Source organism: Myotis yumanensis, unplaced genomic scaffold (assembly GCF_028538775.1).
Source record: "Myotis yumanensis isolate MYYU_CA2020_CCGP unplaced genomic scaffold, mMyoYum1.0.hap1 SCAF_10, whole genome shotgun sequence".
Lineage (NCBI taxonomy): Eukaryota > Metazoa > Chordata > Mammalia > Chiroptera > Vespertilionidae > Myotis > Myotis yumanensis.
The window spans coordinates 51,833,768-51,844,212 of NW_027223761.1; the positions used below are offsets into that span (position 1 = coordinate 51,833,768).

The following is a 10,445-nucleotide window of genomic DNA, read 5'->3' on the forward strand; positions in this document are numbered from 1 at the left end:
CTGTGTTGTGTGAGACCCTGATCACTTTTTAATAGTCCCTTGACAAATAAATCTTCCTTAGCTTTGAGAGTACTAACTATTTTCCATTGGGATCTTGACTATTACTCCCAGAAGCCAGTCCATCCTTGCTGCTTGACACAGTCGCTGCAGGGAAGAAACATCTGCACAGCATATGTTTCAAGGGACCTGGCTATATGGCATACTGTTCTTAATATGTTTGCTTACCTTCTTAGCATTATGTGTTTTAACCAAGGTCACCTCTCCGAGAAAGGTTGTTTCCCCAGGTGGGGATTTTTCCCTGGAGTTAGGGAGGGAATAAAACCCCTTAACTAAGTGCCAGGCGGATAATTAATCACTTTACGAACAATCACACTTGAGCTACATAATCTTTACTTAGGATAATCTCCTTCAGTTACTTCCTTTTAGCTTAATAGAACAATAGAGTAACCTTGAAATGGAGATAAGAAACACCCTAACCTTCGGAATAGAATGGATAGGATTAAAATCAACTGGTATAAATACAGATGTAACAAGACAATAAAGACAGAACTTGGCTGGAGATCCTGGCTAGGCTGTTGATCAATTGACTGCTGTCTCTGTCCACACCTTTGGGAACCCCTGGACCTGCTGGGGTTGAACCCCAACATATTACACTTCCCAATATTTATTTTCCCCTTATTTGGAAGCAGAATGCTCACTTTTACTTGAGGTCATTGCTATACAACCAAAAATTTATTTTTTTCAAGTTTCTCTTGTAGTGAGGCAGGTCACAGCAGTACAAATGATATATAGTTCTTATATCTCTTTAACAGGATATAAGAGCTAGCGCTCTCACGTTAATGGTGGGCAGCGGCTGCTGAGTGGGACACCGACAATTGACAATCGCTGCTGGCACCGGGAAGTCTCCCTGCTTCTCCCTGCTTTCCCCTCGCTGCCAGTCCTCGCCAGCATGTCCGTGGTGCCGCCCAATCGCTCGCAAACCGGCTGGCCGCTGGGGGTCAACCAGTTCAGCAACAAGTACATCCAGCAGACCAAGCCCCTCACCTTGGAGCGCACCATCAACCGTACCCTCTTACCAATTATACTTTTGCTACAAAAGAGCCCCTCTATGAGAAGGACAGTTCTGTTGCAGCCAGATTTCAACGCATGAGGGAGGAATTTGATAAAATTGGAATGAGGAGGACTGTAGAAGGGGTTCTGATTGTACATGAGCACCGACAACCCCATGTGCTACTGCTACAGCTGGGAATAACTTTTTTCAAACTACCTGGTGGTAAACTTAACCCAGGAGAAGACGAAGTTGAAGGACTAAAACGCTAATGACAGAGATACTAGGTCGTCAAGATGGAGTCCTGCAAGACTGGGTCATTGATGACTGCATTGGTAACTGGTGGAGACCAAATTTTGAACCTCCTCAGTACCCATATATTCCTGCACATATTACAAAACCGAAGGAACATAAGAAGTTGTTTTTGGTTCAACTTCAAGAGAAAGCCTTGTTCGCAGTCCCTAAAAATTACAAGCTGGTAGCCGCACCGTTGTTTGAATTGTATGACAACACAGCAGGATATGGACCCATCATTTCTAGTCTCCCTCAGCTTTTGAGCAGGTTCAATTTTATATACAACTGAATTCCTGCACAGCGGAGAAGTAAAAGAAGCCGTCTCTGTGAGCACAGCTCTGCACAGTCTATAAAAAACATGGTAGAAGAGGTTTTTTGTTTTATCTCTTTCCTACCCCCTAAATTGCCACCTGCTTTCTATGGTTTGAATAGTAACATTGATATGAAGAACCTAGATAGTAAACATATGTAAACATGTGTAAACATATGTGATAATGTTTAATTTGTTTTTGTTTCTACTCATACGTTTTTGTACGTTAAAAAAAGTGGACTTTAAAAAAATAAAAAAATAAAAGGATATAAGAATTATATTCTCTATTCCTCCATCAATAACGTGATTCCTGGAGCTCCAGCATCTGTCTTGGAACATGAGGATCAGAACCACACCCTAGAAATGATGGAATAGAATGTTACAAGGAGCCTGGGCTCTGACAGCTGAAAACTTGCTGTAACAGCCCTGGACCATCCATTTGTTTTGCATAAGGAATAAACTCTATATTGTGCAATGCTCTGTTATATTTGCTTTTTCTGATATGTGCAGCCAAACAAATCCTAAATAATGTCTTTTTGGAACTGAGATTTTATGCTATGGTAGCTACCTGTCTACATAACCTTTATCACCTCCTAACATTATTTTCCTCCCATTAGAATGTAAGCTCCTTGAGGGTAGGAATTTTGATTGTTTTGTTGTATCTAGCACTTAGGATGGGGTTCATCATTAGTAGGGGCTCAGTAAATATTTGCTAAAAGCATGAAAAAAACAAAACAAAACACATGAATGAATGCTATCTGGTACAAATTGCAGAGATGCCACTACTGACTGAAGGAGCTACACCAGGAACTGTTAACTCCTTTACTCATTAACATGTGCTGATTACATTGAAGTCTTATTGTTTCACATCTCCATGCCTTTGCATGAGCTATTCATCCTGCCAGGAATGCCTTTTCCCCTTGTTCACAAGGTACACTACTACTGATATCTCGTTTTAATTTAATTATTACTTTTTCTGGGACACTATTCTCCAGTCCCTGCAAGTAGAGTTGATCTTTATTCAACTCTATTTTCAATTCTTAGTTGAATTACAGCACTTGCCACACTGCATTGCATTAATTGTTTACATGTCTGCCTCCTGGACTAGATTCAGGGGCCTTGAAGGAAAGTCTATAACTTATTTAGCTCTATATTCCTAGCACCTAGCCCTGCCCTTCTCATGGTGAGACTCTATATGTTTTCTGAGTTATTAGCAAGATGACAGAGCTGAGGCTGTGATTTGATTTTTCTAGTGGGAGTAAAAACCATAAAGACACTTTTGAATTACTTGTTTAGTGGAAACAAATACTATGCGGGAGCAGGCCAAGGAAACCTGGTCCCAATCCTGGAAATTCCTCCCTGGTGAACTCTTTAAATAATTTTAGTCTCTTTGAACATCTAAACCCTCAACTATAAACTGGGACCTCACAGGATTGTTGTGAACAAGTCAATGATTGTGGGTGAAAGCTCTTTGTAAATATATTGGTAAGCTTCAGGCAGGAACAAATTTAAATTAGCCAAGTGAGGAGTTTGTCCTTTTTAAAACAACCATAATTTATAATCCCAGAATGTTTTCCTACCAGTCCTCTAAGTGCAAAGATATATCTATGCTGTAGTTTAGGTCTTTGCTCCTTATTCGTAGACCTTGGAGAGCCTCCATGAGCTGGGGTAGCTTTCACATTTTAAGGCCTCTTATCTTTTTATTTTAAAACTAGAGGCCCGATGCACAAAATTCATGCAAGAGTAGGCCTTCCTTCCTCCAGCTGCCAGCACTAGTTTCCCTCTGGCACCGGGGACCCAGGCTTTCCTCACAGCCCAGGCTTCATCTGGAAGGTCGTCAAGAAGGTCTAATTAGCATATTATGCTTTTATTACTGTTAGGTTAAGTGGCCCAGGCAGTGGCGTAGGAAATAAAGAGAGTCGAGTTAATCAGAAAAGAAAGAAAGGAAAGGCTTTATTCTGTGTCCCCGGGCGACCCACGGGCCCCAAAGACAGGGCACATGGATCCTCGCCAACAGGGAGGGGCCGCTTTTTTTGTACAGCTGTTCAGTGAGGGCGGGGGAGCATGAGCTGTGGGAGTTCCCACCATGGGGGTCCTCACGGTTTCCAGGTGTCATCATCTGCCTGGTAGCTGACCTGTTAGGAATTCCAGGGTGGGACTGGTATCTGCGTCACCATCTGCCTGGTGCACTGACTTGTTACAGATTCTAGGAAGGGCCCAGTATCTGCGTCACCATCTGCCTGGCGGAGGCATGCATCAGCTCCTGGACCCCCTTTCAACATAACAATTATTATAGATATTTTTATTGATTTCAGAGAGGAAGGAGGAGGGAGAGAGTGATAGAAGCATCAATGATGAGAGAGAATCATTGAGTGGCTGCCTCCTGCACATCCCCCACTGGGGATCGAGCCTGAAACCTGGTCATGTGCCCTGACTGGGAATCAAACCATGACCTGGTTCATAACTCGTCACTCAACCACTGCATCATGCTGGTAGGGCTGAGGCCTCTCATCACGAATCAGCCTTCTTCCTCTCATGAAGCTAGTCCTAGGGATGCATATGCTTCATTTAGGATTAATATTTATGACAATACCTTTCCTTGCCCCCTGAGCATCCAACACTGAATAGCAGCCAGAACCTGAAACCCCCTGGTGCTTGAAACCTGAGTTGAATGGTTCCAGCTCATGGAAGACCCCTCCCTCGACCTCTCAAAATTGGGCCTTTTCATCGTGAGATAGTTTAACATTCACTTTGTTTTTCTCTTGTCCTTGAGCCTCACCTTGATTTGCCCTAGCAAGCTAAAGAGCTTAGCAACTCAGCCAGTGAGAGGGAGTCCTTATGATCCAGTGGGAAGCATGGAAGAAGGGGCAGGAAGGTTACAGTGACAGAAGAGACTTTTATTGGCTACCCTTAGTGCTCAGGGATGTTTTCATGGGCCTCACCTAGAGTTATACTTGGATCAAATGAAAAGATGGGATCATTAACTCATCCCTGGAATGCTGTCTAGCAACACTGGTGACATAATTGCTATAGTCTGGTTCCTCTGGGCTCACTGCTCACAAGGGATCCCAGCTGTTGTTGGGAGATCCTAGCATTTTGCAAGTTTCTCCAGTCCTCCTGTTGCTTCTGTTTTCATGATGGTTGTAACTCCCTTTTCCCATTTTCCTTCGTAGTGTCTCTAATCTCAGGTTAGTTTTTGGATTGAAACGTCTTCCCATCGGTTCATAGGTGGCCCCATGAACACTGGAACAGCTATGGCATTCAGTTTTTCAAACTTCTGCTCCATTCAGACTATTTCTACCATACCTGCCATATTCAATCTTACTTCCTCACTTTTGCCCTCACTACGGCCCTCACCTAGAGTGCTCTTCCCTTATTAATCTTAAGTCATTCTTCCTTACACAGTTCTCAAGAACCCATTTCAATTTAATTAAACTCTTATCAAAGTCCTAGTATTTATTACATGGTAGGCATTGTGTTAGATTGTGGGGACATAAAGGTTAATGAAATGAGAATGTGGCTCCTGACCTCATGGAGCTCACATTCTTGGAGGGAAGGAAGGCAAGAAAACTCATTGACTATAATGTGATCAGAGATACCACTTAATGGCAAGGGAAATACACGTGTCTGGAAGAGGTTAGGGCAATTTATATATTTTCTACAGAACTATTTTGCCCTGGCTGGGTAGCTCAGTTGGTTAGAGCATTGTTCGGATATGCCAAGGTTGTGGGTTCCATCCCCAGTCAGGGCACATCCAAGAATCAACCAATAAATGTATAAATAAGTGTAATGACAAATCGATGTTTCTCTCTAATCAAAATAAATAAATAAAAAAGTTTTTAACTGTTTTGAGCCACTCAAGCCCACATTTATGTATGTTTTCTGGGAATTCTTATTATACTTGGAGTCACTTAGCTTAGTTCATGTTATTCTTGTGTCACAAACAGATATAAGCCCCTTGAATTTAAGAACCATGTTCTTTTGTATCCCACCCATGGCACATAACATATTATTGAACATAATATTCACTAATACATACTTATTTGGCTTAATTGTTGGTTGCTTGATTTAGGATACAATGGAGTTGGAGAAAGAGTTTGGGTTGGGGAATTAGGCGGCAGGAAGCCAATATGGGTGCAAGATTAATGAACAGATTACAACTGAGGGTAATTGGGTCTCAATCCTTTTCAGGGGACTATATAGAATTTTTCCCAGAGGTCTCTTATCCAAGGAAGTTGAGGTAGTTATTCACAAATTTCCATCCATCATTAGATGGTGGGCTGCTGAGTTGTTAATGCCCTGCCCATGCGTGGACCAAGCTCAAAGCCTAAGTCTGAGTCACAGGTGCTTAAAGTAGAAAGAGATCCTGAGAGTAAGAAAACAGTGAGGACCAAGGTAATCTCCATGGGGCACTGGCAGCATCTGTTGTAATCTATATATACATATAAGGCTAACATGCAAAGTGTCCCCTTGGGAGTTCAACCGGGAGACCGGGAATTCGATCGCTCACTATGGCATGCGCTGACCCCCAGGGGGAGGCGCGGAACGAAGGAAGGCCCCGATCTGCCCTGATAGATGGCCAGGCCTAGGGACCCTACCTGGGCATGAATTTTGTGCACCAGGCCTCTAGTATACTAATAATATATAAAGGTGTCAATTGAGTCATTGTATATAATAATTAAACACTATACACAACCTACATATATTTTAGAGGGGATTGGCTAAGGATGCCTAACCAACCTTATGACAAAGATATAATTTCTGTTAAGCTTTTTCAAAGACTAAAACCAGGAGTCCTTAATCTAGTCTGGAGGGTGAGAGAAGGCCTCTTTTGGAAAGTGATGGTAGCCATGTATATTGGGAGGGAAGCTAAGAGGAACTATCCAAGCAGAGGGAGTAGCACTGTAAAGCCCTGAGAAAGGAGGAAGCTTGGAGCTGGGCTTATGTGGCTGGAATATAGAGAATCAGGACAGACTGGCTTCCTGAGGTTCATGGTAGGCAAGGACCAGATAAGTGGGATTAGGATTTAGGGAATTGATCCTGGGGACAATGGGAAGCCATGAAAAGGCTTAAATTTTGCAGCAGATGTTTAGAATGATGGCTCTGGTTGCAGAATATGGAGGGTAGAAACCTACACTACACTGCTTGGCCTCTGAGTTCTTTGGTGAAGTGAAGGGTGTCAAGCTGCCAAGAACATATTCCAAAGCTGATTATTGTTGTATTTAAACAAAAGAATGATATACTTAAATGCCTAGCCCATGGACATGGGCAATAGGGTAGAGAAGACCTGGGGGTTGAGTAGGGAGTGGGAGGAGCGGGGAAATGGGAGATATCTGTAATACTATCAACAATAAAAATATATTTAAAACAAAGATATTGTGGAAATCATTATTGGGAAAAAATTGTATACTCATTTAAATAATCAGATCTACTTTTAAAACATTTTTTAAAAATATATTTTATTGATTTTTTACAGAGAGGAAGGGAGAGGGATAGAGAGTTAGAAACATCGATCAGCTGCCTCTTGCAAACTCCCCACTGGGGATGTGCCCGCAACCAAGGTACATGCCCTTGACTGGAATCGAACCTAGGACCCTTCAGTCCGCAGGCCAATGCTCTATCCACTGAGCCAAACCGGTTAGGGCAACATTTTTATTGAATTTATTGGGGTGACATTGATTAATATAATTATATAGGTTTTAAGTGTACAATTCTATAATACATCACCTGTATATTGTTTTGTGTATTCACCACCCAAAGTGCCCCCTTTACCCTCTTCTATCTTCCATGCCCCCTTTTCCTCTGGTAATCAACATGCTGTTGTCAGTGTTTGAATTTTTGTTGTTATTGTTTTTGCTTAATTCCTTCACCTTTTTCATGAAGTTCCCTAATCCCCCTCCCCTCTGACAGCTGTCAGCCTCTTATCTTTATCTATGCTATCATAGGGTCTCAGCTAACCCAGTATTTGCCTCTTTGAGCTAGTAAGACCGCAACAGTGGTCAAGTAAGGTGAAATTGAAATCAGAAGGCCTGGATCAGTCAACAAATATTCATTGAGTATCTACTCTGTGTCAATTTTAAAGCCTCCTTTAGAGGTAACACTGGACTGGCTTTTTCTTGTCTTAGCTATCTTTCTAAGCCACAGACTTTAAAAACAAATGCTTTGTTTTCAGTTTGCCACAGAAACATTCCTGGGACTGTGACTACCTTGACCTGTGCAGGGTGACGCAGCTGCCCGGGGACATGGTGCTTAAAAAAAAATGCTTTGAATTATATAGCTTTAGGACTGCTCATGGAAGGATGTACGTGATACCCTAAGTTTAAAAAACAAGTAATAACTATAATGACCCCATTTTTTGTAAAGATCAAAAAAATAAAATGCTATACACTTTCTGTTTGGGTGTGTGTGTTCATTGAAAAAGACATGGAAGGATTACACATTAAACTATGAGCAGTGGTTACCTTGTGACTAAGGACAGCCAGAGGGAATGGTCATTTTTTATTTTTATACTTGTATTTGAATTCTTCAGTCTAAGCATGTATTATTTTTGTAATTAAAAGATGAGTAAACAATAATGTTAAATGGATAACATTGTTCATGTTTATAGCAACTATATATGCATTATATACAATGTATAAGTATTATATATACATATACTATATATGGTATGATATTGTACGGGGTGGGGCAAAAGTAGGGTTACAGTTGTTCCTATGGAAAATAATACAATAATTAATAAATAACAATACAAGAATAAACTGTTTTACATACTCACAACTGTAAACCTACTTTTGCTCCACCCTGTATATACATTTACTATATATATGGTGTAAATGTTATTCTTGAATGTTATTTACATACACTGGATTCACATGTTTAAGGGGAAATCCACTTGCTGGCAATGCTAGTTAATGATCTGTTTTATGTTTTCAAAGGGATTGCTTTTTTAAAAAAACAATAGCTGAGGTATTTATGCTTTATCATTAGGGTCTGCTTTATATATTTTTAAATAACTTTTTATTTTTCAATTACAGTTGATGTACAATATTATATTTGTTTCAGGTGTACAACCCAGTGATTAGACAAATATATAACTTATCAAAGGGATTGCTTTAAAAACTTTTTTTAAAAATCCTCACCCGAGGATATTTTTTTATTGACTTTTTAAAAAATATATATTTTATTGATTTTTCACAGAGGGGAAGGGAGAGGGACAGAGAGTCAGAAACATCCGATTAACTGCCTCCTGCACACCCCCTACTGGGGATGCGCCTGCAACCAAGGTACATGCCCCTGACTGGAATCGAACCTGGGACCCTTCAGTCCCCAGCCCGACGCTCTATCCACTGAGCCAAACCGATCAGGGCTTTATTGACTTTTAAAGAGAGAGAGAAAGAGAAAGAGAGAGAGAGAGAGAGAGAGAGAGAGAGAGAGAGAGAGAGAGAGAGAGAGAGAGAGAAACATTAAAGTACTTGCCCTGACTGGGGATTGAACCAGAAAACTTTTGGTGTTTGGGAAGATGCTCCAAACAACTGAGTCACCTGGCCAGGGTCAAAGGGATTGCTTTCTAATTCTTTTTTTTTAAAAATATACTTTATTGATTTTTTACAGAGAGGAAGGGAGAGGGATAGAGAGTTAGAAACATCGATGAGAGAGAAACATCAATCAACTGCCTCCTGCACACTCCCTACTGGGGATGTGCCTGCAACCAAGGTACATGCCCTTGACCGGAATCGAACCTGGGACCCTTGAGTCCTCAGGCTGGCGCTCTATCCATTGAGCCAAACCGGTTAGGGCGCTTTCTAATTCTTGTTTCCTTATTTCCTTTTGTAATTTCTGTTTAGTATACACATTTCAGTTTTTATAATGACATAAAAAATTTACATCAGGAGGGTAATTGATTGCCTAGAATAGAGCTTTTTAATTTTAAAACATTTTTTTTAGGAGAAATTAACTTCTCTTGCACTCTGTGAACCAAGGGAGAATACCATTTCCTTAAAAAAAAAAAAAAAAAGATTAAGTTTCATATCCTTCAGAAACACAATAGTCAATGGGTTTCGTTTTTTAAAATAGTTCTGGAATACCCACTGTTTCCTAGTCAGATGTAGCACTTTTTCATATGACTCTATGAGATTATAATTATAATTGGGCTTTAAATTTCATGAAGGCTGGGTTAAGGGCCTATCAGGTTCACCACTGCAAATAACATAGAGATGGGAAGATAGCTGGGGCTTAATGTTGGTGCAAAGAGGCCATTAGGTGCATATTCTGAAGAAAGAACTAGCACCAAAACTATCATGAGAGAAGTTTCAGGCATTTATTTGTATATTTAAAAATACTGATTATGTAGTTTGTTATCTGTCCTGAGGATATAAAGAAAAATAGTCTTGCCCTAGTCCGTTTGGCTCAGTGGATAGAGCGTTGGTCTGTGGAATGAAGGGTCCGGGGTTCGATTCCCGTCAAGGGCGCATGCTTGGGTTGCCGGCTCGGACTGACGTGCAGGACGCGGCCAATCAGTAATTCCCTCTCATCATTAATGTTTCTCTCTCTCTCTTCCTCTCTGAAATCAATAAAAATATATTAGAAAAAGAAAAATAGTCTTGTTATAGTATTGCACATGATTTGAGTAAGATTGCTACTTTACTCTTGAGTTTTCTGTGTCCTTTGTGGGTGCATAGATTTGTTGCTTTATGTGATGCTAAGCATATATTGTTTACTCTGTGTAGCCTGGGAGTGTTACAAATAGAAGCGAAATTAGAGCTTCAAAAACTTTAAAAATTTTTGAAGCACACT

The 10,445-nt window shown here is 40.7% G+C and overlaps 1 non-coding gene and 1 pseudogene across 1 annotated transcript; both read left to right on the forward strand.

Annotated features, from left to right (window-relative positions):
- The first annotated feature begins 934 nt into the window (after nucleotides 1-934).
- LOC139018226 (cleavage and polyadenylation specificity factor subunit 5 pseudogene) lies at nucleotides 935-1,796 on the forward strand (annotated as a pseudogene).
- Nucleotides 1,797-7,792: 5,996 nt separating this feature from the next.
- Nucleotides 7,793-7,900, forward strand: LOC139019161 (small nucleolar RNA SNORA77). The gene has a single exon (XR_011473048.1). It is a non-coding gene; the product is annotated as a small nucleolar RNA SNORA77 (small nucleolar RNA).
- The last annotated feature ends 2,545 nt before the right edge of the window (nucleotides 7,901-10,445 follow it).